This window comes from Mesoplodon densirostris, chromosome 10, assembly GCF_025265405.1.
Source record: "Mesoplodon densirostris isolate mMesDen1 chromosome 10, mMesDen1 primary haplotype, whole genome shotgun sequence".
NCBI lineage: Eukaryota > Metazoa > Chordata > Mammalia > Artiodactyla > Ziphiidae > Mesoplodon > Mesoplodon densirostris.
Genome location: NC_082670.1, coordinates 11,527,659 through 11,553,535, shown reverse-complemented (window position 1 = coordinate 11,553,535; position 25,877 = coordinate 11,527,659). Strand labels below are relative to the sequence as shown.

Sequence of the window (25,877 nt, the reverse complement as noted above, 5' to 3'; positions counted from 1 at the left end):
GGCACAATTACCACTAACTTAGTCCCCAAAGATTGGCTCTAATCGTGTCATGTTTAACTTGGCTGGTTAAATTGCAAATAGTGTTCTCCTTTTCTGGTTTGGTTCATTTCCCTAATAGAATGCCTTCCTATGGCTGACTTTTTCTTTCCTGACAGCTTTTTCTGTGAATGGAAACTCCATGGATTAGGAGTACCTATTTTTTTTCCCAGAAAAACAGCAAAATGTATGTAGGGTGGTGGTTGTTTTTTAAAGAGTTTCTGATACAACTTTATGAGTGTGTAGTTGTACAAATGTCAAAACTTCATCATCAAATTCATATGCGTATGTCAAAGATCCTCGTAAACCTATCTCAAAATACGCTTGCAGATTTTTGTTTTGCTTTATGTTCACAGGTGAGGAAGAAGAATGTTCTTTTTGTACTAACTTTCTCCTCCTCTGTTACTGAGAGATGAGTACTTTTTAACTTATACATTTAATGTTCAATTAGCCAGCTCAGGGATTCCACACAGATCCACAAGGGCACAGGGAGGGATGGTTAAATATTTATCTCAATTTCTAAGAGCATCAGAATTCAGAGAAGGCCAATGTCTTTGTTCAGAATGGTCAGTTTCATGCAGAGCAGATTAAAAGGGCATCTCATTTCATATATAATACCATGGAATGCATCAACCTAAAAAAAGAAATCTTTTTCTCTGGTAGAGAAACATACATATGCGTGCATTAAGCATTTAAGGAGTGATAACAATGTGCTTGGTTCTATATTAAACACTAGACATGCAGAAATTGGTAAGACACAATCTTTGCCTTTAAGAAGCCTATACGTTTTTATTGGGTTATTTGCAAGTGAGCAAGTCAAGAACGAAATGGTTTCAGATTCCAAATTTTAGCTCTTTATGCCTCTTTTTTTTTTCTTATTAGTTATCTATTTTATACATAGTAGTGTATATATGTCAATCCCAATCTCCCAATTCATCTCACTCTCTGCCCCCACTTTCCCTCCTTGGTGTCCAAACATTTGTTCCCTACATCTGTGTTTCTATGTCTGCCTTGCAAACCGGTTTATCTGTACTGTTTTTCTAGATTCCACATATATGCGTTAATATACGATATTTGTTTTTCTCCTTCTGACTTAATTCACTCTGTATGACAGTCTCTAGGTCCATCCAGTCTCTACAAATGACCCAGTTTTGTTCCTTTTTATGGCTAATATTCCATTGTATATATGTATCACATCTTCTTTATCCATTCGTCTGTCGATGGGCATTTAGGTTGCTTCCATGACCTGGCAATTGTAAATAGTGCCGCAATGAACATTGGGGTGCATGTGTCTTTTTGAATTATGGTTTTCTCAGGGTATATGCCCAGTAGTGGGATTGCTGGGTCATATGGTAATTCTACTTTTAGTTTTTTAAGGAACCTCCATACTGTTCTCCATGGTGGCTGTATCAATTTACCTTCCCACCAACAGTGCAAGAGGGTTCCCTTTTCTCCACACCCTCTCCAGCATTTATCGTTTGTCCATCTTCTGACAATGCCCATTCTAACTGCTATGAGGTGATACCTCACTGTAGTTCTGACTTGCATTTCTCTAATGATTCGTGACGTTGAGCAGCTCTTCATGCGCCTCTTGGCCACCTGTCTTTATGCCTCCTTTTTTTTTTTTTTTTTTTATGGTATGCAGGCCTCTCACTGTTGTGGCCTCTCCCATTGCAGAGCACAGGCTCCGGACGCACAGGCTCAGCCGCCATGGCTCACGGGCCCAGCCACTCCGCGGCATGTGGGATCTTCCCGGACCGGGGCACGAACCCGTGTCCCCTGCATTGGCAGGCGGACTCTCAACCACTGCGCCACCAGGGAAGCCCTATGCCTCTTTTTAACACAGAACGTTGCTTAGTTTGTCTTCAGCATCTCTCCCTTTGTGTCACCACCCAGTTCTGTTCGGCCCCCCTCCTCAGTACCACCCCTCTCTCCCCTCGGCTCCCACGGCTTTCACAGGCTCTCCAACATCAAATCGAACACTCTTAGGAAAGGGCTAATTAGTCTACCTTGTTACGGCAAATCATCTAATAAGCACTCTGTACTATCTGTCGCATGGTTGTTTGCCTTCAGGTATATTATTTACCTAAGAATAAGCTACACACACCACGGCATTTTTATCTGAATTTGCAGCTTCAGTCCTAACACTTTCCACATTTTCTATTCCACCAAGTGAGGATGTGCTTTCAGGCCAAAAAGTGTGTTGAGGGTGTGGAAGGATGGAGGGGGGATGCCCACAATATCCCACCCAGCTTTACAGATGGGCATAGGGATGGTCCAGTCTGTACATTTATTATCAAAAGTAATATCCTGATGTGGCTTTATCTGATGTGTTCTTTCGGAAGGATCCAGGCTTGTGGCCTCAACTAATAAATTCTCTGCTTTAACATATCGCTCTGTTGTAAAGTTTGGATTTTCAGTAACACATAAACGATAAAATGAATCTGTATATAAAATGTCTGTTAGCCTTGTTGATCATTTAACGCACAAGCAAGTAAGTGAACAAATAAAAACCCACCACTACATAATGTAATGGAGCCTGTGGACTAAAAAGCCCAAAGTTACCGAAGTCTCAGTAATATAGACCCTATACCATAAAGAATAATTTACAATTAAAATATAATGTTTTCTTCTGGGATTCAGGACAAGTAATCTTGTCAAAGTTAGAGGATGCCTATCCGTACAACCACACATGCACACATGAGCAACATACGTGCACACACTCACATGAGCACACATCTGCATTGCGACCCTTGAAGAGGCTTCACAGAGCATAGTCAGAACATCTCTGCTTATATTTACCCTAACAGAGCCTGAAGCCATAATAGTTGGGCTTGGCTTGGTGCCTAAACTGTAAATTTGTAATTAGTTCCAGAAAAACAAATGATACTCAAATCAAGAATGAGCTTGGGAGAGAGGGAGGAATCTGATTTGGAATGTCTGCATGTTCTTATGAAATCATCTGTGAACTACGGGGAATCTTGAGTCCTGGGTTTTAGCTTTGGCTACTAATGAATCTGATTACCTTGAGTAAGTTAGTGAGGCTCTCTGTCCTCCAGTTTTCTCCTATTTGTAATGAAGAATTGCAGTAGAAAATTTCTGTCTACCATCCATCATGCAGATGTTGCATGCTACCATATGTAGAAAAATACATTCCAAAAACAAATACTAGGATGCCTAAAAATTCTTTCCCATGAACATTCAGTTCTTTGGGCAATAAATAAAAGAAAACAAGATTATTCTGCTAAATACAGCCTGTCATTTCAGATGACTCTGACCCATCTTTCATCAAGCATACCCTTCTGATGGTGGAACAAATTCTTGGATTTAGAAGGAACAGACAACATGATGCTTCAACATCATCAAATGTCTTAAGTCACCATCCATGTAGTAAAGGGATCCAGGAGTGGAACTAACCACAGTCTGATGCTACAAGGGCTGGCCAATCACTGTATGCATGGGACTTGATCCCATCCTTTGTCTGGATTTCCAAGTGACTCAACCGTACACCATGAGCTAAGGCATCACTGGACAAGAGGAATGTGCCACTGGGTGGACCGAAGCCAGGTGGTGATAATTTAGGGCTCCATGTACATGCTCAAACATTCATGACACAATGACTCAAAACAACTTTGAAGCACAGACTCCTTGGAAAGGCCACAAAACATACTCAATTACCTTCTTCCTGAAGTGATCTTGTCCGACTCCTGTTGGAACTCTTCTCCTGCCACACTCCTATTTGTTTGGTTGCTACCTTTTCACTCAGACCTTTATTTTCCCCTGGAAGAAACAAAATGTTCAAAATTGTAATTTTGTCATCACAGAAAATACTGACTCTATATTCTGAATGAAAACAAAATCCATATTAAAAACACATAGTCAACAGGCACGTTGAAGCATGCTTCGAGATGATTCCAAGTATGTTTATATACAGTTGGACTCATTCTCAACTAGACCATCCCTTTGGGGAAAGATCTTTTGGGATATCCTATTATAACAGTTCTGTTACTATTAACTTCTGGAATTATTTGGAAATCATTCCTCCTTAATTAGCTTGGCTAATTGAAATTTTATGTGTAGGGTTAAGACAATTTCACCTTGACATTGGTTTTTATAGGTTGTGTACGTTCAAGTGAATAATCAGGGCAGTTCATGAAATTCAAGATCATGTTCTGTCTGAAGAAAGAAGGAGAACATAGGGCTTTCTTTTCTTAAAACAACAGAGAGACCAATCATTCATTTATTCAGCATTTATCTGGTGACTATGTGTCAGGCATCGTTCTAGGCACTGAGTAGCCAGAAAGGAGTAAAACCATCTACTTTTGTGAATCTTCTCTGTAAGGATTCTCTGGGGACTGGCAACATGTTGTAGGAAAGGATAGATTTGCAAAGTTTTATTTAGCCGTGCCTTCTGCAGGTTTTAGTGCCACTGCAATTGTATGTAATGGAAACGAGAACCCTTGATATTTTATCAGAAATTACTGATACAACAAAAACAGGCCAGAAATAGAATAAGTGGAGAAAACTGTCTAGATTTAATAAATTCCTATAATATGTTATTTTTACACTGCACATTTTCTCCTGAACTTACTTTTGTGTGACAAAGAAATGTTATCTAATAAAATAGTCAAATGGAAGCTATATGCCCTAAGAAACAAAATGACAGAATAGAAGAGGCAATAGCTTTTTCTTTTAGTTCTGGACATGAAGAATTATCCCTGGACCTCAGTAAGCCTCAGTTTTTCCCTCAGTAAAATTGAAGAAAGAGATTGCTATTCCACCTTGGGATTAAGTAGCATTTATAATGGTTGTATTCTTCTTTAGGACAGGCTAAATTTGTGAGAGCAGAGACCATGTCTGTCTGTTCCCCCATGTTATCCCCGGTTACAAAGCCTATGAGGCATTCAGAAATATTTGTTGAAAGACAGTACACATTTGTTAAAGACTGTTGTGAGGGTGACATGAGAAAACATATGACAGATTATGTGAACATTGTGAAATATTTTCAAGTTAAACTCACTTTGTTTCCTGCTTTCTTGATATTTTTGCAGTTTGGATAAATGCTTGACCTCTCTTTGGGGATAAGCAGGTTGCTTACCAGGAAAACCTTGGTCCCAAACTTTGAGAACGAAATCTAGCTTACTAGCTAGCTACACTAGCAGTTTTTCCATTTTGCCCTGAGATGATCTATCATTCCCCAGGGATTTCAAAACAAGGTTTCAAAGTGAAACTTCATCGCAGTCTCTGAAAGCATCTTCTCCTATTGGCACCAAGATAGGATTTTATGATGTCCAGTGACTCAGATGCATACCCCAGCAGCGTTCTGAGTCAGGCTTTGAAACAACCCATCTTTCTGTAATGAATGGTCAGGATAGAGATCCACACAAACCCAAATCAAGAAAAGATTTGGACAACGTCCTGAGAACGCCTCACAAGAAGTCATGTAGTATTAATCATCCACCAGTCCTACCCTGTTGCTCCTTAGGAGGAACCAAATTCTTTCCCAGCATTTCTTCACCCAAGTCCACTGCAGCTGGCTACCTCCAAGTGGGGTGTCCGTCACCATCTCCCCCCATCCTCCGGGGCAGAGAACCCTGCTAGTCCTCACTCACAGCTCTAAGTGAGCTCAGCATTTCAAGGAAAAGGAATTTCTTGAAAGGTCCCTTCAAAACAACGGTCCTCATAAATTCCCTGTGACATCTCTGGCCCCTTGGTGTCTTCCTTCTACTTTCCAAAGTAGATGGCATGTCACATGCGTGGTGTGTGAGCCCCTCGTCTCTGCTATAGACCAAGCAGCCCCCAGTCATAGGCTTCACCTCATGACTTAGCGGGTTCTCAGACTCGACCATCCCTCCAACTCCCTTCGGTGCCACCCAATGCCATCTCAAGCCAAATCTCATCCAGACGGTGACCCGCTGAAGCTCTCGTCATGGGTGTCCGAGGGCTGGCTCCTGGCAGTTCTGCATCGCTGCCCAAATAAATCCATGGAGAACGGTGGCATGATGACCACACCGTCTGGCATCACGTCTGAAGTGTTCCATTCATTTCCCTTCAGGGACATCAATGTTTATGTTTTCCTACCTTCAATGAATGCCCTATTGAAAACCCTAAGGAGAGACAACTAACTGTGAAGGACATTTACCATCAGCACGTAAGTTCCGAGGTTCTACGATGTGTCTGACAGAATCGGATACAGACACTTGACCCTGGGCGCTTAGAATTTCCCGGAAAACCCGCATTGCTCTGCCCACACCTGGCACCCTGCTAAGTGCTGCTGAGCGGTGACTGTACCCAGATGTACACTGAACCGTTGCTGTTTAGTTTCCTTCTCTCTTTCTGGAGGTGAAGGATTTACTGGGATCAAATCCCCAGGGGAGCAACAATAAAGCTAAAGAATTTGAGTGCTGAGTAATAAGGCTGAGATGGGCTCCCAGGGAAGTCTTGTGTAGGGAGCCAGTGTGTGTGTGTGTGTGTGTGTGTGTGTGTGTGTGTGTGTGTGTGTGTGTGTGTGTGTGTGTGTGTGTGTGTGTGTGTGTGTGTGTGTGTGTGTGTGTGTGTGTGTGTGTGTGTGTGTGTGTGTGTGTGTGTGTGTGTGTGTGTGTGTGTGTGTGTGTGTGTAGGGGACAGGGGATATTGTGAAGTCTAGTAGGGAAAGATTAATTCTCTTGAAGTACCAAGAAACCCAGGAGAACATACATCTGATAGTAATGATGAGGAAGAAAAGCTCTTTAAAACATTTCTACAGGTTGTTCCTGGAAAGGAAGGAAAAGCTAAGATGTTGCCGCCACTTCCCTCTCATCTCCTTCCCACAGTGTTATATTTAGATCCTTACTGGAGCAGGGTTCCTCCTCCCATCCAGCAGCCCAGGGCAGCCCCCTGTCGCCATGGTGCCACAAGATGCCAGGACAACACCTGGCTTCCTGAGCTAGACTGCAGATGCCCCAGCCCCACACAGACCAGCAGAGGCTGCGTCCCAGGGGGCTGTCCACATGGGCACCATGGGAAGGCCTGGTCGGGGGGACTTCACAGCCTAGGACAAGGCCAGGGCTGACAAATGCCAAGGAGCTGGAAGAGGAGCAAGTGGGACTTGGGAAAGGAATGGAGTCAGCTTCAGGAGAAAGTCGAAGCTGACACTTTGCTGGCACAGAATGACATTTTATCAGCTATTGGGAAAATGGGCCACAAGTGCTTGGTCCGAAGGGATTTGAGTGGTATTTATTTTTATTTTTAAATAATTCCAGACTTAGAGAAAAGTTGAAATAGAACAAAAAATTCCCATGATAGCTTCACCCAGATTCCCCAAATGTTAACATTTGCCTTTACCACATTTGCATTGTCATTCTCTCTGGATGGATGGATATGCAGACGTATAGATATAGATATAGATATGGATATATTGATATAATTTTCTTTCTGAACTAAGCTGCAGTTATTATGTCCTTTTGCCCCCAAATCATTCAGATAATATTATCTAGTTAATAGACGTTATCCTAATAATGTCCTTCATAGCAAAATAATTTTTTTTCTGGTTCAGGGTTCAGTCCAGGATCATGTGCTGCATTTAACTGTCTCATCTCTTTAGTCTCCTTTAAACTAGAATCACTCTAGAGTCTCTGTCTTTTACGAACTTGAAATTTTTGCAGAATGTTCCTCCATTTGGATTTGTCTCACGTTTCCCAGGTTTAGATTCAGATTATGTACTTTTGGCAGGAATGTCACAGAAGACATGTGTCCCCCTCACCCATTGTATCAGGAGGCAAGTGAACTTGATTGGTTCCATTAGCAGTGAGGCTGACTTTGATCACTCGGCTAAAGTTCAGTCTTCTCGGCTTCTCCACTAAAAAGTTACTGTTTTCCTCTTTGTAATTAAAAATAATCTTGTGGGGAGATACTTAACAATTAAGTCAATATCCTGTTTGTCATCAAGCTTTCACTGGCCAGGTTTAGTAGCATCCATTGATGTTCCTTACCTGAATCAATTGTCATTGTGATGTTTGCCAAATGATAATTTTCTAATTTCGCCATTCCTTCTACATTTATTAGCTGGCATTCCACCTCCCTTTCCCTCTTATTTTTTTAAAAAAATTTATTTATATCAGTTTGGCCTCGTGGATTCTTATTTTATTTAATGGATAATCATCTATTAATGTGAAATTTATTTCTAAATATTGACAGTGATACACTGGGATCTGATGGGCCATACAGAAGTGTTGCTTGACTTTTTCAGTGGTCCCTGGGATACATTTTCTTCAAGAGTCCTGGGAAATGGAACTTGCTGTTCATGAGTTGTTGGTTTGGATTGTGGTCAATAAAGAAAACTGACCTGGGGCCAACACAACTGCCCAGTCTGCAGTTATTCATTGTGGATGGTGTTAAGAAATAACCTCCCTCCCAGAGGGCCAATATTTGGGGCCTTTGGATGGTTGCTGTGACCAGTGGAAGGAACTTGGACACACAGGAGTTGGATGGTATGCTGGCCAACTTGAAGGCAAGGAAGATCAACTCAACTATGGAATTCATCCACCCTTCATAAAAGGCAAGCAGATTGCACATGGGATTGTGAATTGAAGATCAATGAAGGTCAGTGATGGGGGTGACTTCTGCATCCTAGACTCTAGAACTCTCATCATATGGCTTCCTTTTCACCCTCCCCTGCCTTTCTCTTTGATCTGCCCCCTGCTCAGTCCCTTGTTTCTCATCAACTTCTTGTTTTCATTACTTTTTTCTGATGCACCTGCTTGTGCCTTAGGCACAAGGGTCTAACTTTATCCAAAAGATCAGGTCTCAGATCTGAAGCTTTTACTTACTGAACTCTTCTTTAGAACTGAGTGTACCAGGCCATGGTCACTTGTGGGTTATGTTTTGGAGGAACTGGGAAGGATCTTGTACTGATCAAAACTCTTTGCGAGGGCTTCCCTGGTGGCGCAGTGGTTGAGAGTCCGCCTGCTGATGCAGGGGACACAGGTTCGTGCCCCGGTCCAGGAAGATCCCACATGCCGCAGAGCGGCTGGGCCTGTGAGCCATGGCCGCTGAGCCTGCGCATCCGGAGCCTGTGCTCCGCAACGGGAGAGGCCACAGCAGTGAGAGGCCCGCGTACCGCAAACAAAACAAAACAAAACCTCTTTGCGAGCAACAGAAATCAACTCAAGCTAGTTTAAATACAAAAAGACACTTGCTATAAATATAAAGAAGCATCCGAAAAAAACCCAAGAGCAGAAATGTCACCAGGTCTTGGGGAGGGTTTAGATCGGACTGAAGTGTGCCCAGGTGCTCTCTCATCTGTGCCCCTATTCTGACATCAGCCCCATTCTCTTCTCTCCTCCCTGCAGACTGACTTGTTCTGCGTCTCTGGTCTAGGCGAGAGAATATGTCTGCCCCTTTGGAGACAAAGTTTATAGTTGATGGTGCCAGTGAAAGTCCAAAAAAAGAGGAATCTTTGTGTATTAGGCAAATATCCCAATAGACATCCCTTAGGTTTACTACCCTAAATTTTCTCTTATTTATGTCTTAAATTCCACTATTATTAAGTCTTTATTTTTTTCTTAGAAGTCCTTCTTCAGGCATATTTAATAAAATGTTAAACAATTTAACAGTAAATTTTTGGAAAAAAAAAAAAAAAAAAGGAAATCGCCCCCCACCCGGTGTATCATCTATTGTCTAGTGACGGTGTTGTAAATATTTGATGTCCATTCTTCTGTCCTCAGTTCTTTGTGTGTCTGTGTGTGTGTGTGTGTGTGTGTTTATTAACCACATGGGTACAATATTATACATACACTGTTTCAGCACTTGCTTTTCTCACTTAATTAGCAGCATGTTACCTTGCCATTAACATTTATTCTAAAACATAATTTTTAATAGTCACACAGTCTTCCTTCCTATGGCTGTGCCGTAATTTAACCAATTCTCTATGTATCAGACAGTCGGTGTCCCTTCAGTCCATAAGCCAACCCCGGCAGTTAGCTGCCTTCGCTCCAAGGCTGTAATACAGCTTTGACTCTCTTCCTCTGGTCAACATTTATCAGCATGGAGTAGACCAGGCTTCCAACCTCAGCCAGGAAGATTCTCTCTCCCAGGAATTTGGAATTGGGGCCTATAGATTCCCAGTTTTTTGTGTCATTATGCACATTTTTTGGTAGCTGGGAGGCAGCCATAACTTCCCATGGGGAAGGAGAAGCAGAAATAAACAGCTGACTAAGATACAGATGAAAAAATCAGGGACAAGAGATGGAAGGAAAGTAACTCCATGGGTTGTCTGTGATTTTTCATGTTCAGGTTTCAGTCCTGTAGTAGGTTGAATAGTGTTGTCTCTTTAAAATTCCTATCCACTTGGAACCTCGGAATATAGCCTTACAAGAAAGTCTTTGCAAATGTAATTAATTAAGGATCTCAAGGTGAAATTATTTTCGATTTAAGGTGGGCCCTCAATCCAGTGAGTGGTGTCCTTATAAGAAGAGGTGGGGCACAGGGACAGAGGAAGAAGCCATGTGAGGACAGAGGCAAAGATTAGACTTATGCTGTCACCAGCCAAGGGACACCTACACCTTGGGGCCACTAGAAGGTGGAAGGGCAAGAATGATTCTCCACTGGAGCCTCTGAAGGGAGCATAGCCCTACTGACACCTTGGTTTCAGACTTCTGGCTTCCAGAACTGTGAGAGAATCCATCTCTGTTGTTGTAAGCCATCTGGTTTGTGGTACTTTGTTAAGGGAGCCAGAGGAAGGAGATACCAGTCACTTCCCAAGGACCAGCTGCATGACGGTCTTTGACTCAGGCAACAGGGGGCCCCTGTCTTGAGCCCCTTGCCTTGGAGCCCCCATCTTAGGATCGCTGCTGCACCCTCCCTCTAGCCAAGCCCTCCCCATGGGGGCTAAGGGAGGTGCCCAACTGAAACCTGTACTTTCTTCTTTGAACCATACTCCAAAAAACCAGGATCCCTGAACTCCTAGCCCAAATGGCCCAAGCCCATTTGGGGACCCTTTCCCTGGGTTTCGGCATTTCACCTTGCTAGTACATGTACCCCTAGATCCAAAGACTAGGTTAGCGTGGTAATTTGCAGGGGGTGAGAATGGACTTGAATGGGTGGGCTGGTGAGTCCACACATGTGATGGTCAGCAAGGTCCCTCAAGATGTAGAGCTGACCAGGAGGTGAACAGAGAAAAAGGGCCAGTCAGCGCCAGGGGACCAGAGGGCCTGGGATGAGATTCTGGCTTTCCACGTGCTGCATTTTCTGACACAAAACCCTGAGAAGTCTAGTTCTCCAGATTGTTGTGAAGGTATATTTGTCAAGGTAGGGAATCAGCTCATTATATTTAACTGTTCAAATGTTATATTTATAGCTTGGTTATAACCCTTAAATATGAGACAACTGGAATGGGGACCTTCCTTTGTCCTCTTGCCGAAAGTTACAGATGTCAAAGTCAGGGCTGCCCAGTTGTGTTCCTAACCTCAGTCCCATGAGACATGTTTGTCGTTGCATCACCAACCCCCCTCCTTTGCTTAGGCTGGCTGGTCTTGGCTTCTGCCTCTTGCCTCTACAGAATCTTAGTGCACTCTATTTTTTTTTCAAATGTAGGTTACTTTCAGTTGGTGGCCATTCTGTTGTAAATTTCACTACCGTGAATCCAGATGCATCCGTTTTTGTGCATATCCTCAATTAGTTCATTAAGATAAAGTCCTGGAAAAAGGAATGACTCAATCACGGGGTGTAGAGATTAAGACTTTGATACACAAAATGCTTCCCCCCAGGTGGTGTAAGAGGAGGCCTCTTCTCCCCTCCCCTCCCCGCCAAGGATTAGAAGGTGTCTTCCAAGGATTCTTCTTTTCTTTTAACTTCACATGCGTTGAATTCTTAGTGAAAATACGTTAATTTGGTCACTCTTCTGCTCCATAGAATGTTCTAGAAAATATGAGACCCTGGTTTGGAGCTACGCACGTCTTGCTAAAAGGGTTTAAAAGGTGTGTAGACAGGTCTTCACAGGTGGTAATACCGAGGGCAGTGAAGACAAACATCCTCCCTCTCCCAGCTTTGCTCAGGAGGTCAGAGTTCAAACTCTCCTTTTATATGTTACTGAAGCTACTTTTCAAACAGCAGTTTGGAGAAGGAATCCCAGGGTCCCCTATATGTGACCTTGTACATCTTATTTTTGTTTTCCGGAGATGTGAAAGGGTGGTACTATGATGTAAGGGTACCAATATCTTTCTGCTTCTGAATGTCGGGTGTGGCCTGTCTTGCCACTCTCTTGTGAGGAAAAGAGTGAAAGCATGACAGCGAAACAGCAGACGTGTTCGGCTGGTGGGTGATGTTGCCATCACCAGCATGGGGAGAGAGGAGGGACTTTTTTAAAGGAGTTGACAAAGGCTTTACCAGCATACAGGTCAGAAGGCGGAAGAGTCATCATTTCAAGACCAAGAAGAGTTGAAAACCAAAGATATTAATCATTAAGTCCTTCCTGGGCAGTTAAGTTAAATTAAAACACCCTTATATACTTCCTAAATTGTCTGACACACACACACACGCTCACACACACACACAAATGGACTGCACGCAATTCTTCAGCCTCTGCCTGTGGAAACAAAATCAATATTGTGTTGCACATAAAGCACCTATTTAATTTAAAATTGCATTTTATAGTCCATTTACCCCACCGGAGTAGCCCAAAGTCAGTCACTTCTTTCTGTTCATTTCCAAGCTCCAGCTCACTTTCCATTGTTCTCCTTGTCAGTGTTAAGCTTGTGAAGGGGGCTTTGAAACAGACAAGAAAAGCTCCAAGCAGGAAACCAGCTCTGAGACCTCGGGTGAAAAAAGCAGCGCACATACACACACGCGTGCGCGCGCGCACACACACACACACACACACCCTCGCGGCTCTAAGCTGGCATGTATTTAGCTTTTTTGTTCTTCCAATTCACTGTAGCATGAAGAAGGAAGAAAGAAAAAGAAATAACAGCCTCAGAAGAGGTGTATGCACGTGTGTGTGTGCCCACGCGGTGCTGTGTTGGACACATGGGTTATGATGTCAAAACTGCAGACAAATAATCAAAGTGATATACATAAAGTATGTTCTCTGCCTTAGGGGCCCGGGTTTTACTTGTGTAATCTGTCCCTCAATCAGCTGGTTCAGTCCTTGCATCACAGCATAACTCCTTCTTCACGTAAGGAAAGGAAACCGTCAACGAAACAGTAATTACGCTGAGCGAAAACAAGCATTACAAACACCTGTCGTCCGAAGCATCCATGTACTATATCGTTCAGAGGTTTCTAAGAGACCTTGTTCCTAGTTATACATGTGGCAGCAACAAATAGCTCATAAACGCATATAGATAAGAAATTTAATTTCCTTTCATTTTCTTCAGATCTATATCTATTCTGAGTCTCCATCTGTCCAGGTACTTGGGGCATATATGTTTGGTCAGTTCATGGTCCCCCCCTTTCTCCATGTAAACTCTACGGTGACAATGCTCTACCAAGATGCCAGGCAGGGTATAGGTTCCTGTTGCTCTGTATTCACCCTAGCGTCCACTGAGATGCCCATTGCTGGCCTGGTCCCCAGATACCCAGCCACACAGTTGGCTGCAGCCTCCATGTTACTCCATTATTCTGTCTTCTCTCATTCACAGGCTGTTCTACTCCTACTCATGCAGAGACGCTGAAAACTCTAGAAAACTCCAGCTGCCTCCCTGCCTCTCCCAGGTCCATGGAGTCCTTTACGCCGTCCCAATCCCCCTACACAGCCCTCTCTACTCCAGAGTCTGCCTTCCCTGCAAGGCTCCCCCTGAGAGTGAAACATAGATTCCATCTCCCGGCCCACAGACACCCCTGAGGCCCAGGGCTCTCCTAGCAGATGCAGGGCGTTTTCCTAGTGACCCCATCTCTCTCCTCTGGCTCATCACTTTCCTCCAAACTGGGAAATCCTTTCAGATCTACAGGAGCTGTAGCAGACACCGTGGGTGCCTCAGCCAGATCACGCAGATCCTTCTGTCCTTTGATGCCCATCTCCTGCCTCTGTGTGCATTTGCTTTTAATGTCCTGCACCTGTGACTCTCTTCTGAGTTCCCCCATGGGGCTGCTGGAACTGCTTTCCGTGAGCTAAAGCTCATACACATGCAGAGAGCCTGAAGGGTCCAGGAGTTTATATCCAAACCTCCCCCTCCCAGGGTGGTCTTTAGCCAAAGCCTGATGGGTGAGGAAATATAAAAGCTCAGCTCTCTTATCTCGAGTTGACACAAACTCTGAGGCATAATTTATGCTGCAGGATCAGGCCGAGGCTGGCAATCACACTCTTTCTGGCCGTCCTCCTTTCTGTAGTGGATGCTGTGGTGTGCCGCCCAGACCCCCTCCAGGACGGAAGGTCTTATCCCCCAGTGACCGGGAGCGCTGCCACCGACAGCCCTGGCTGGGAGCCCTCGTGGGAGCTCAACCCAAAGCCTTCTCGGGGCAGCCCTCATCCATTGGCTGGCTGATGCCGGCGTATAAACACAAATGCCTTACCACAACGTGGGACAATGCTGAAGGGCCCCTCCACCTCCAGAGCCCTTCCTGGGGTCAGCTGAGGCCTTCACAATCTGCCTCCCAGCCCAACTTCCTCTTTTACCCAGTCCTGCTGACGCCCCTTCCTTTTCCCAGGTGGTGATGCTGGACACGTTCTCCAGTGACCCTCCTGCACAGGGAGGAGCGGGTGGGTGCAGGGCTCCGGAATGTGTGCTCTGGAGGCGCTCTACCGTATTAGGGAGTCGGTTCTGCTACTTGCCAGATGCCTCCGTTTGTTCGGGCTGCTATTAACAAAATAGACTGGGTGGCTCACAAACAACAAACGCTTCCCTCTCATAGTTCTGGAGGCTGGGAAGCCCAATTCACGGTGCACGCACATTTCAGCGTCTGGTGAGGGCCTGTTTCCCAGACGGTCATCTTTTGGCTGTAACCTCACATGGCAGAAGGAGTGAGAGCTCTCTCTTGGATGTTTCTTATAAGGGCACTAATCGCATTCATGAAGGTCCCACCCTCATGACCTCCCAAAGGCCCACCTCCTAATACCATCACCTTGGGGGTTAGGATTTCAACATATGAATTTGAGGGGGACACAAACATTCAGCCTATAGCATCAGAGGTGCCATTCTGGGCAAAGTACTCCATTTCTTGTTACCTCAGTTTTCTCATCTGTAAAATAGAGATGATAATAATACCTATCTTACTGGGTTGTAATGAAAATTAACATACATAAAAACATGCTTTAAATCATGCCCAGCACATAGAAAGTTTCCAGTAAATGCTATTTTATAATGTATACAAGGTCTTCAGATTTTTTTCTGAGGACAAGACTTTTGAAATTCAGAAGCCTGAAAAACACTCCAAGCTTCACCTATGTCATTGCTTCTTGAGATAATGAGTGTAGAACAGTCTAGCTTGAAAGAAGGAAATGGGGAAAAGGAAGGAGGTGGGGAGAAATGAAAATTGGTTAATATTTCAAAGTATTACCCTGCCGTGTATACTTAGAACCTTTCATCTTGGAATAAGCAATGCTTTGACCATGGAAAAAGTCATCTAGTTATCCTGAGACAAACCTTTTTTTTTTTTTTTTTTAAATCAGAAGTCACAATGTTTGATGACCATTTTTCAGATCCTTAACGTGCTTTCTCTTGTGCTGTTTAGTCAAACTGAGAGCTCAAGGTTTCCAGTTAAACCAGACCAAGTCTGAACAGGATCACAGGAAAAAGGTACCATCAAATTAGTCAAAAGGGTGTAGAAATAGCTTTATTTGGTGGGAGGGGAGGAGAATGCAGAGGTTAGTTCTCTGTTCATTTCTATGTGACAAGGAATCTTCCCCAAAACAAGGTGGTTTCTGGTTGGAGGGCTATCTTGGACTCTATAGATATCAATAAGGAAGCCTTTTCCTCCCATGGCAGGTGTGCATCCAATGCTCAGCCCAGGACTCACAAGAAACCTTTCCTCTCTGGTATAAAACAACAGTTACGGGAATTCTCTGCTGACTGAAAAACAGGTCTAAGACACTCACCCCTTGTAACCTTCTTAGCTATGAGCATCATCCAATCGTAAAGCTAGCAACTTTGGTGGGGACACCTTATTGACAATAGCGCTAGGAGAAGAGTGGCTTGGATTTGGAATTAAATATTTATAATCCCTCTCTGGGGGCAGTGAGCTTAGCACAAGGCATCCACGGGCGTTGGCTCTCCTGAGGTATTTTTCTCATTCTCCCTGGCACGGATAAAATCTAAACTGTACTTAAGAAACAGTGTTAAATGTGTTAGTTGACTGAATCTGGCATTTATAATGCAATTTAGCCAAGTTTTATATTGACAGCATGACATTTTTAAAGGGCCCTTTCTGATTAACAAGGTTCAGAATCACTCCCCTGATTATGCTCGAGGAGTGAGTATAAAACGCTACAGGCTCTGGAAGCAATGAATTGAGGCTCTGTTAGCGTTCGAGGCATTTTGCTTTCTTAGTGACCATTTGGAGGGAGGACCAGGCTGGGGCTACATTTTTTTGGACAGAAGAAAATGTTTTCTTGTTTTTAGGGGACTTTCTGTAAGAAAAAGGCCTCAATGAGCAGATTCCAAACCATGAATGAACAGGTGATCCAAGCTTTACCTTTTGCTTTTGGTGTCTGGATAAAACAAAGATCTCCAGCTGGGGGCGGGCCGGAGGGGACACAAAGCTCTCTTTCCAAAGAGCACGTTGAGAAAGTGCTTAATGTATCTTAGCTCCATTCCCATTCCCGTTCCTCTTACACTAAATATTTCCTGAATATCCCCTAAATATCCATCAATTGCCTTTGGGTCTCACATAGGAAAGAAGGGAGACATGTGAGTCATCTTTTACAAATGGAGCAAATGCCACACAAAGAGGGACATAAATTGTCTCAGCTGCTTCCCAGTGGAGCCAGACGTGAGTCCACTCCCCTGAAGATGATGAACTTAGCAACCATCTGCTGAGCATCTGCCCGTGTGCCAAGCACCATGCTAAGAGTGCTACCTATTTTTTTTGTGTGTGGTCAAATATACATCCCAAAACATTTTCATTTTTGTATACATTTTTCAGTGTACAAGTCAGTGGCATTTACTATATTCACACTGTGCATCCTTCACCATCCATCTCCAGAATTCTTTTCATCTTGCAAAACTGAAACCTCATCCTCATTAAATAACTCCCCGTCTTCCTCCCCCAGCCCCTGGCAACCATCATTCTACTTTCTGTCTCTATCAACTTGACAACTCTAAGAACCTCAAGTAAGTGGAATCATGCATCATGTGTCTTTTGGCAACTGGCTTATCTCACTCGGCATAATGTCCTCAAGGTTCATCCATGCTGTATTGTGTGTCAGAATGACATTCTTTTCTAAGGCTGAATAATATTCCGTTGTATGGATATATACCACATTTTGTTATCCATTCATCCAGTGATGGACATCTGGGTTCCTCCACCTTTTGACTGTTGCAAATAACGCTGCCGTGAACATGGATGTACAAGTGTGCACTATCTATCTCACTTCTGATGCCTATGATGATGCTGGAGCAGAGGTATCATCCCCATTTTACAGGTGGTAAAACTGATGCTCAGAGAAGTGACCTGCCTACGACCCTTCTCCTAGTGAATGGTGATGCAGAGATGTGAAGCCATATCTGCCATCCTCCCCACCTCCATCCCCTGGTTCAGTTCAACTCATGTGTTGTGTCCACCCAGCATCAGAACTTCTGTTAGACAGCAGGTGTCCTTTAGGACAATCTCTCTTCTTTATCATCACTTGTGACATGTTTTCCTATTTATGGGTTGATCTGAACCTGGTGAGAATCCAGTAATAGATACTCAGGGAGTTCAGAGATGTCAGATGCCCACTCCTCTGCATGCAGGGAGGAATGGAGTAGTCGGAGAATTTAGGAGATGGCTCCTGTGCGTGCTGGTACACCAAGAGGCATCTGGGCAGGGGATTGAGAAATTCCGTTCTGAAAGCCACGTGTCAGTCAACCTGAGATCCAGAGGGGAGAGAGCAGACCCAGGAGGCGGCATAGGTACCTAATTCTCATCCTCTGCACCGCACGCCCTTAGGGAAAAGGATACAGAGACCCAACCAAAAAACCTGCCTTTCCTGATATCTAAGATTACAGTTCAGTGTCTCTGGACCTTGGACTCCATACTGATAAAGTATTTCAAGGAAGACGCTTTTTTTTTTTTTTCTTTTTGCGGTACGCAGGCCTCTCACTGTTGCGGCCTCTCCCGCTGCGGAGCACAGGCTCCGACGCGCAGGCCCAGCGGCCATGGCTCACGGGCCCAGCCGCTCCGCGGCATGTGGGATCTTCCCGGACCGGGGCACGAAGCCGTGTCCCCTGCATCGGCAGGCGGACTCTCAACCACTGCGCCACCAGGGAAGCCCCCGGGAGACGCTTTTTAACCTAAACGGAAAGTGTAACATGTCTAACTACTTGTGGGCGTGGCCAAAATGATCTGGTTTGCAGAATCTGACTTGCATAGGTTTTGTTTTGAAATAAGGAGGAGGAAGGAGGTTAGGAGATGCCCAAGGGTTAGAGAAGCAGAGTGAGAGTGGGAGTGGCTCCTGCCCTGGCCGGCCCCGCCCACTGTGTCCGTGTGGTCGTGAGCTAAACAGAGGGGGCCATCCTCCAGAAGAGGCACAAAGCACAGGCCCTGCACACACGTTCCCAGATGACAGGAGAGGGGGAGGGGAAAGAGGCTCTACTTCCCCAACGCAGGGCCCGGCTCCCTGAGAGCATCAGGCGATGGGGGTGATTTCCTGGGGGCAACGGCAGTGGGGAGGGACCATCAGGCGACTTTGGGGGCTGTCACCAATGGGGGTCACCAGCGAGGAAGAAAACGGCAGGTGCTAGTTGAGGAGCAGCTGACAGATGGGGGCCTCCGGACGGACGGGGGTGGGACTGTTAGTGCCCCTTGGTGAGTGTGAGTGCGTGGGACAAGAGCCAGAGCAATCGGGGCTCTTGCACGGTTCCCTCGGACCCTGGGTCCCCGCTGTGGTCAGGCTCTTAGAAATGAGATGACCTTTAACATCTAACCCACATCTAACCCTCTATGACTCTGAGTGATATTAACTGTGCTCCGCAGAGTAAAACAGAGTAAGACCCCAACTGGGAGGCAGGAAATCACGCCACAAGCGCCATGACAATGGTTCACGCTTCCACATGTTGTTTCTCATGAGCTGGGGACACATGGCTTCGTGCCGCTGACTCCGGCACTGATGTGAGACCCGTGGGCCCAGGCACCGCATCTGAGCTCAGCAGCCTCTTCCCCCTCCGTCATCCTGACTCGGGGCACCCACTCCCCCAGGCACCCCATCTCTCCGTGTCAAAGTGGCACCAGGCAGCATGTCACTGTGAAAGGACCCGTCAGCATTTCCATTCCAATCACCGCCTTTAGAGGGATTTATTATTTGTCCATTAAACTAAATTAAAGCCTTACTGGAATCCAGGACCTTAGCATGTAAGCAATTTGTTGGAGGGCTTTTATTTTGGAGGGGGTGGTGTGTATAATGTAAAACGAGGTTGAAATTTATCCTGATTTATTTGTAAGCTAACAGAAAACACCGTCAAAGGAAGATCTCACAGTCAGTATACATTTTTCCCCCTAGAAACAATAGCAAATGACAGTCAAGCAGGGCAAATCGAACCTGGAAAGACATTGCTGGGCACCCTTCCTCTTCCCAGATATCAAAGCCAAGCTCTCCCTGTGGCTCAGCTCTAATGAATTGACCAACTGATTATCTAAATGACAAAGCTGCAGGCAGATGGTGCATGTCCCAGGCACTTTCTCTGGGAGGTTTCCTGGGGTGGCCTAATGTCCCCCAGCTCTGCGGACAGGGCAGCACCCTAATAGCAAGACCACTGCTGGCAGAAACTTCTTCTTCAGAAACTCCTGCCAGCCATAACCCCTTTCCTTCTGTATTATTACTGAGGAAGAGGGCCCAGACCCAGCACCAGAGAACATGCTTTTTTTTTTTTTTTTCCCCGCAGTACACGGGCCTCTCACTGCTGTGGCCTCTCCCGTTCCAGAGCACAGGCTCCGGACGTGCAGGCTCAGCAGCCATGGCTCACGGGCCCAGCCGCTCAGCGGCATGTGGGATCTTCCTGGACCAGGGGCACAAACCCGCGTCCCCTGCATCGGCAGGCGGACTCTCAACCACTGCGCCACCAGGGAAGCCCTGAGAACATGCTTTTTAATGACTGTGTTTCCAAGTGATTTCAGTGGCAGGAGGTTTGGACTGGCTGGGTTTTGTTTGTTGTTGAAACTGAAAAATATGACTTTACTAAGGCAGAACTGGAAAGAGACTTTCGCTGGGAACTTCCAAAGATGGTTGTCAGTACATTTCTTAGCCTAGGTTGGCAGGACCGAGGGCTGAGATGAGAAGGGAAGAAATCCCAACAGAAATGAAGCCAGAGGTTTACCTGGCTTGGTGAGGTGCTAACAGCTAACAGTAGCTCTTTCTACCGGCAGGTGCCAAGCCCTGTTCTAGCGGCTTCATACGTATTGATGCAGTCATTCCCAACCAAAGCTTTGTGAGTCAGGAGGCACCTGCGCCCCACTTTCCCTGAAAAGGAGCCTGAGGCCCTGAGACGTGGAGTGGCTGGGCCCCAAAGACGCAGAGAGCATGGGGTGGGCCCCAGCACCACACTCCAAGCCAGCAAGCCCGGCCTGCCCCCCTTCACTGCCGCAGAGGTGCCCCAAACAAAGGGCAGCCTGAGCAGATTTTAAGGAAGGGATCGTCTGACCCTTTGCTTTTTCCCTTGAAAATAAAACGGTCACTACTTGGGCACTAGAAGGAAGTGTATACGTGTTGGTGTGTGTGAGTGTGTGGGGGCCCAGGTGCCTGCCTCTACCTCATGCTTAACATAGAACTACAGAGAAAGGACTTTGGACAGAACGCATCCGGTCCAGAAGCGCGAGGCGGCCTGTCCACAGCCTGCCTCACCGCACCTACTGGCGGCACAGCAGGACCTGGTACGCACCTCGCCCCCTCCGCCCAAGCTCTTCTGACCACAGAGGAGCAGCACAGGTGTGCTCTGACAGAAGAACGATGAAGACAGAGTTTGCTGACATGTTCAGAAGGGCGAGATGAGACCAGCCCAGGAGGGAATTAGCGTTAGCTGCCAGTCTCGGGAGTTGGGAGTGTCCACAGTCTTCCAGCAAATTCTAACCCTCGTGTAGGAAACACACTTGTTACTTTTGGCAGTTGCAGGAACATAAAAGGGGTGTCATGCCTCACTTGACTTCAGCCCCCCATCATTCCCTAGGATGGACCACCCACCTTTCCGGAGAGGTCCTTGTTTTTCACTTACAAACATTCTTGTCTTTTAAAAAGGTCTAATTAGGAGAAAATGATGTCAACAAACATTGCCTGGGCAGTGCTCCAGTGGTGCCTGAAAGACGCCCTCCTTCCCAGCTCCTTGGAGCCCAAGAAGGAACAGACCTGCCCTCTGCCACCCCACCCAGGGATTGCCCGGCACCCAAATCTCCAACATCCAAGCCCTCCCTCAAATATTGCTGGTTTGGATAAAACCTCAAGACATAAAGAGTAAACGTCTTCCCCCAGTTAATTTTCTTAGTTATTCTTGAACAGCCGTGACTCCTCTTTTTAACCCCCTCTGCCTTGGTGGGGGGACCTTTTCCATATCCTTTTAGAGACCACTAGTCCTCACACAGCTTTTTAAAAGCAGGAAAGGGAAACACCCTTCCTGCAGGTCTTGCCTCTCCATCCTCTGTTTCCTATGGAAAGCCTGTCACCAGTGTCCCTTTGAGAGGAACTGCTTCCCTGGCAGGAGTTTCCGCTTTGTGTTTTCTCGTTTTTTTTTTTTTTTAACACCTTTATTGGAATGTAATTGCTTTACAATGGTGTGTTAGTTTCTGCTGTATAACAAAGTGAATCAGCTATATGTATACATATATCCCCATATCCCCTCCCTCTTGTGTCTCCCTCCCACCCTCCCTATGATTGCAGCTCTATTTACAATAGCCAGGACATGGAAGCAACCTAAGTGTCCATCGACAGATGAGTGGATAAAGAAGATGCGGCACAGGGACTTCCCTGGTGGCGCAGTGGTTAAGACTCTGCCTGCCAATGCAGGGGACACGGGTTCCATCCCTGGTCCGGGAGGATCCCATATGCCGTGGAGCAACTAAGCCCATGCGCCACAGCTACTGAGCCTGCACTCTAGAGCCCGTGAGCCACAACTACTGAGCCCACGTGCCACAAGTACTGAAGCCCGCATGCCTAGAGCCCGTGCTCTGCAACAAGAGAAGCCACCACAATGAAGAAGCCCGCGCACCACAACGAAGAGTAGCCTGCCACAACTAGAGAAAGCCCGCGGGCCGCAACGGAGACCCAACACAGCCAAAAGTAAATAAATAAAATAAATTTACAAAAAAAAAGAGAAGAAGATGTGGCACATATATACAATGGAATATTACTCAGCCATAAAAAGAAATGAAATTGAGCTATTTGTAGTGAGGTGGATGGACTTAGAGTCTGTCATACAGAGTGAAGTAAGTGAGAAAGAGAAAAATAAATACTGTATGCTAACACATATATATGAAATCTTAAAAAAGATTAAAAGTTTCTGAAGAACGTAGGGGCAGGACAGGAATAAAGATGCAGACATGGAGAATGGACTCGAGGACACGGGGAGGGGGAAGGGTAAGCTGGGATGAAGTGAGAGAGTGGCATGGACTTATATACACCACCAAATGTAAAAGAGATAGCTAGTGGGAAGCAGCCTCATGGCACACGAGTTCCCTCTTGCATCCTGGGGGAGCATGGTGGCTGGGGGGCGGGGAGGAGATCGGTGGGGAGGGAGCACAGAGAAGAAGGAGGCCAGGCAGTGGCTCACCCTTCTTCCTCTGGGTGCCCTCTGCCGGGGTGAGGAGGGTCGGAAGGCAACCCCGGCTGGGTGTGAGACAGGCCAGGGTCTGGATCCCAGCCCAGCAACTAGAATCCATGTGGATGGGTTAGCTAGCTGCTCCCCAGCTTCCTCGTTGATAAAATTAGAAGCCTAATGTCCACTGCACAGGGGCTGCTGTGAGGACTAAATAAGATGACCTATAAACCTCGCCTGGTACCTAATAGGTTGTCAGGAGATGTTGGTTCTAGTGGTCACCTAGAGCAGGCGGAGGGGACGTGACCAGATTCAGGGTTGAGGACTCCACTCATCTCTCTCTCTCTCTCTCTTTCCACCAGAGGCACAACAAACAATTTTTCTCGTCTCAAGAAGAGATGGAAAGCTGGTCGCCACCGCCATTTCTTGCTTCCGTCAACTTGCAAGAGCCACCAACTGCCTCCCTTTTAGTATTCAAAGTGCTAAGTAATCAGCACTTCCATCCAATGTTTTCAGGCAAAGAGAGATGCAAGACCACCAGGAACACCTTGAGAGAGTAGGTTGCCCCCAGCAGACGGACGGGCGAGGGCTCTGAGCAAGCATATGTTGGCCTTTCCAGGATTACTCCTCACTACATCACATACTTCCCAGGAGAGACCTGAAATACAGGCTTCCACGGGACAGGTCACTGATGTACATACAGCTCCCGGAAAAGTGCCTGGCAGATGGAAGTCCTCAAAAATATGTGTTGAATGAACATATAGTTTCTGAGCGAATGAATACTTCAGGGGCAGAATGGCTTCAAAGGCAGCCGGCCTCAGACCTGCTTTCCATCTCACCACTTACTAGCACTGAGCATCCTGAAAGTCACTTACCCTTCTCCATTCTGTTGCCTTATTTCTAAAGTAAAGAAAATCCCATCGACTTTGGGGAGAGTCTTATGGATTAGGGACAGTGCATGTAAAAACGTCACATGCAGAGAAGAAACCAGAGTGGCCTGGCACCCTTAGGTAGTGGGCCTGAGGGCCTGGTGGGAGCATCTGGCCCCCACTCTGGAGGGGAGGAATGTCATCTTGACGCTGCTGACCTTGAGATACTGCACACCTTGGATCTCCTAAGGCAGAGCAGGAAACCTACACATCCATGACGCTCGGCCCCAAGCAGACTGTCTCAAGGAAGATCATGTTCTTGTAATGAAACAGCTCATCCTCCTCTCTGGTGCCCCTTGGGACAAAGGATCCACACTGGCAAGACCCTGTCCTCATCACTGCTGACCTTGTACCTGGACGTCACCTTCCATCTCAGCACTTCCTCTCTCTCTTTCCTCTCTCTCGGGTGGTTCAAGGCCAAAGCTACCAAAGGAAACCCCTCAGCGGGGATCGCTTGACTGAGTCATGGACCCTAAGTCTGCAAAGCAGTTTGGTCAACTATATACCAGCAGGACATCTCAGTTTCAAAACTACCCCGCCTTCCAAGATCAACTTGTTCCCACTGTATCAACATTCGCCGTCTGTTTGCACTAGTATGGCTTTGATAGAACTTGTATCAGTATAAATATTACTTTAGCTTTTAACTGCTAATTAGATCAACATAAACTTAATTTATAGCGATAATCAGTCATAATGTGCTGCTGGCGAACATCACCACGGATGCTTTGAGGCATCGTGTAAACTCTGCCATTAGCAATCATGTAAATGCTCCCATTACTCATGTGATACTGGCTGAAGGACTTCTCTAATTGACTCCTTCCCAAAGTCCACAGTAGGTAAGAACAAGATAAGACTAGAAAACGTGGATCAGTTGATCACCGCAAACTTGTTTCTTACAGTAGCCCATGCTGGTAAATATGAGATGGCAAAGGAAGACCTCTATCTGCCAGGACCATAGTCTCAGTTTTGAACTTAGTTTAGGTCACATTATATCAATTGAATCATGATACTCTCACTCAGACAAATGCCAAATAACACTTACTTCATACACGGTGCTACTTCTATCTCCCTATGTCAGGATAAAAAAAGGAAAATTTGGGGCCTCCCTGGTGGCGCAAGTGGTTGAGAGTCCGCCTGCCGATGCAGGGGATACGGGTTCGTGCCCCGGTCTGGGAGGATCCCATATGCCGCGGAGCGGCTGGGCCCGTGAGCTATGGCCGCTGAGCCTGCGCGTCCGGAGCCTGCGCGTCCGGAGCCTGTGCTCCGCAACGGGGGAGGCCACAACAGTGAGAGGCCCGCATACCGAAAAAAAAAAAAAAAAAAAAAAAAAGGAAAATTTGTTGCATCTTGTGAATTCATACTGCTTTTTGAATTCAAGTGATTCAAAGTGCTTTACTAATTTCAACTAGTGGTCCTTTTTCGGTGACAGTGCAGTGGATGTTTGTTTATGCCACCCCGTGTTTACCTTCCCACCTTGAGGTAACAGTACCCTGAGTTTGCTTGGGGAATCCCTGACCCCCAAGCCTCTTTTTTGTGTGTGTGTGGTACACGGGCCTCTCACCGTTGTGGCCTCTCAGGCTCTGGATGCGCAGGCTCAGTGGCCATGGCTCACAGGCCCAGCCGCTCCGCGGCATGTGGGATCTTCCCGGACCGGGGCACGAACCTGCGTTCCCTGCCTCAGCAGGCGGACTCTCCACCACTGCACCACCAGGGAAGCCCCTCCCCAAGACGCTTAGTTCACACTGTTCTCATAATGTGAACTCCAGGAGTGAAGCACATGATGATCTAGGATCATCCAATCAGCATATTCTGGCCACACCCTGTCCATAGTGATTGGTTCAGGGGGGAGCACATGACCCGCTTCTGGCCAGTGAAGGTCAATGAGACTCAAGTGTAGGAAGCACAATTTCTCTTCTCTCCATTGGGTATGAGGGACAGAGAAACGCGCTGTGGGGTTACAGTCTCAATCTGCTGACCCCAAGGAACATGCTAAGAATGAAACAGCCTACAGAGGAGAACACAGCTGAAAACTGAGAGTAGGAGAGAAACAAGTGCCCATGACATT

General features: G+C 46.1%; 1 long non-coding RNA gene across 1 annotated transcript in view; it reads right to left on the bottom strand.

The window, feature by feature from the left end:
- LOC132497526 (uncharacterized) overlaps window positions 1-25,877 on the bottom strand; it is a 157,395-nt gene that overhangs the window by 51,082 nt on the left and 80,436 nt on the right. The window contains exon 3 of the long non-coding RNA XR_009533608.1: window positions 3,715-3,816. This is a non-coding gene — a long non-coding RNA (uncharacterized LOC132497526). The remainder of the gene's footprint in view (window positions 1-3,714; window positions 3,817-25,877) is intronic.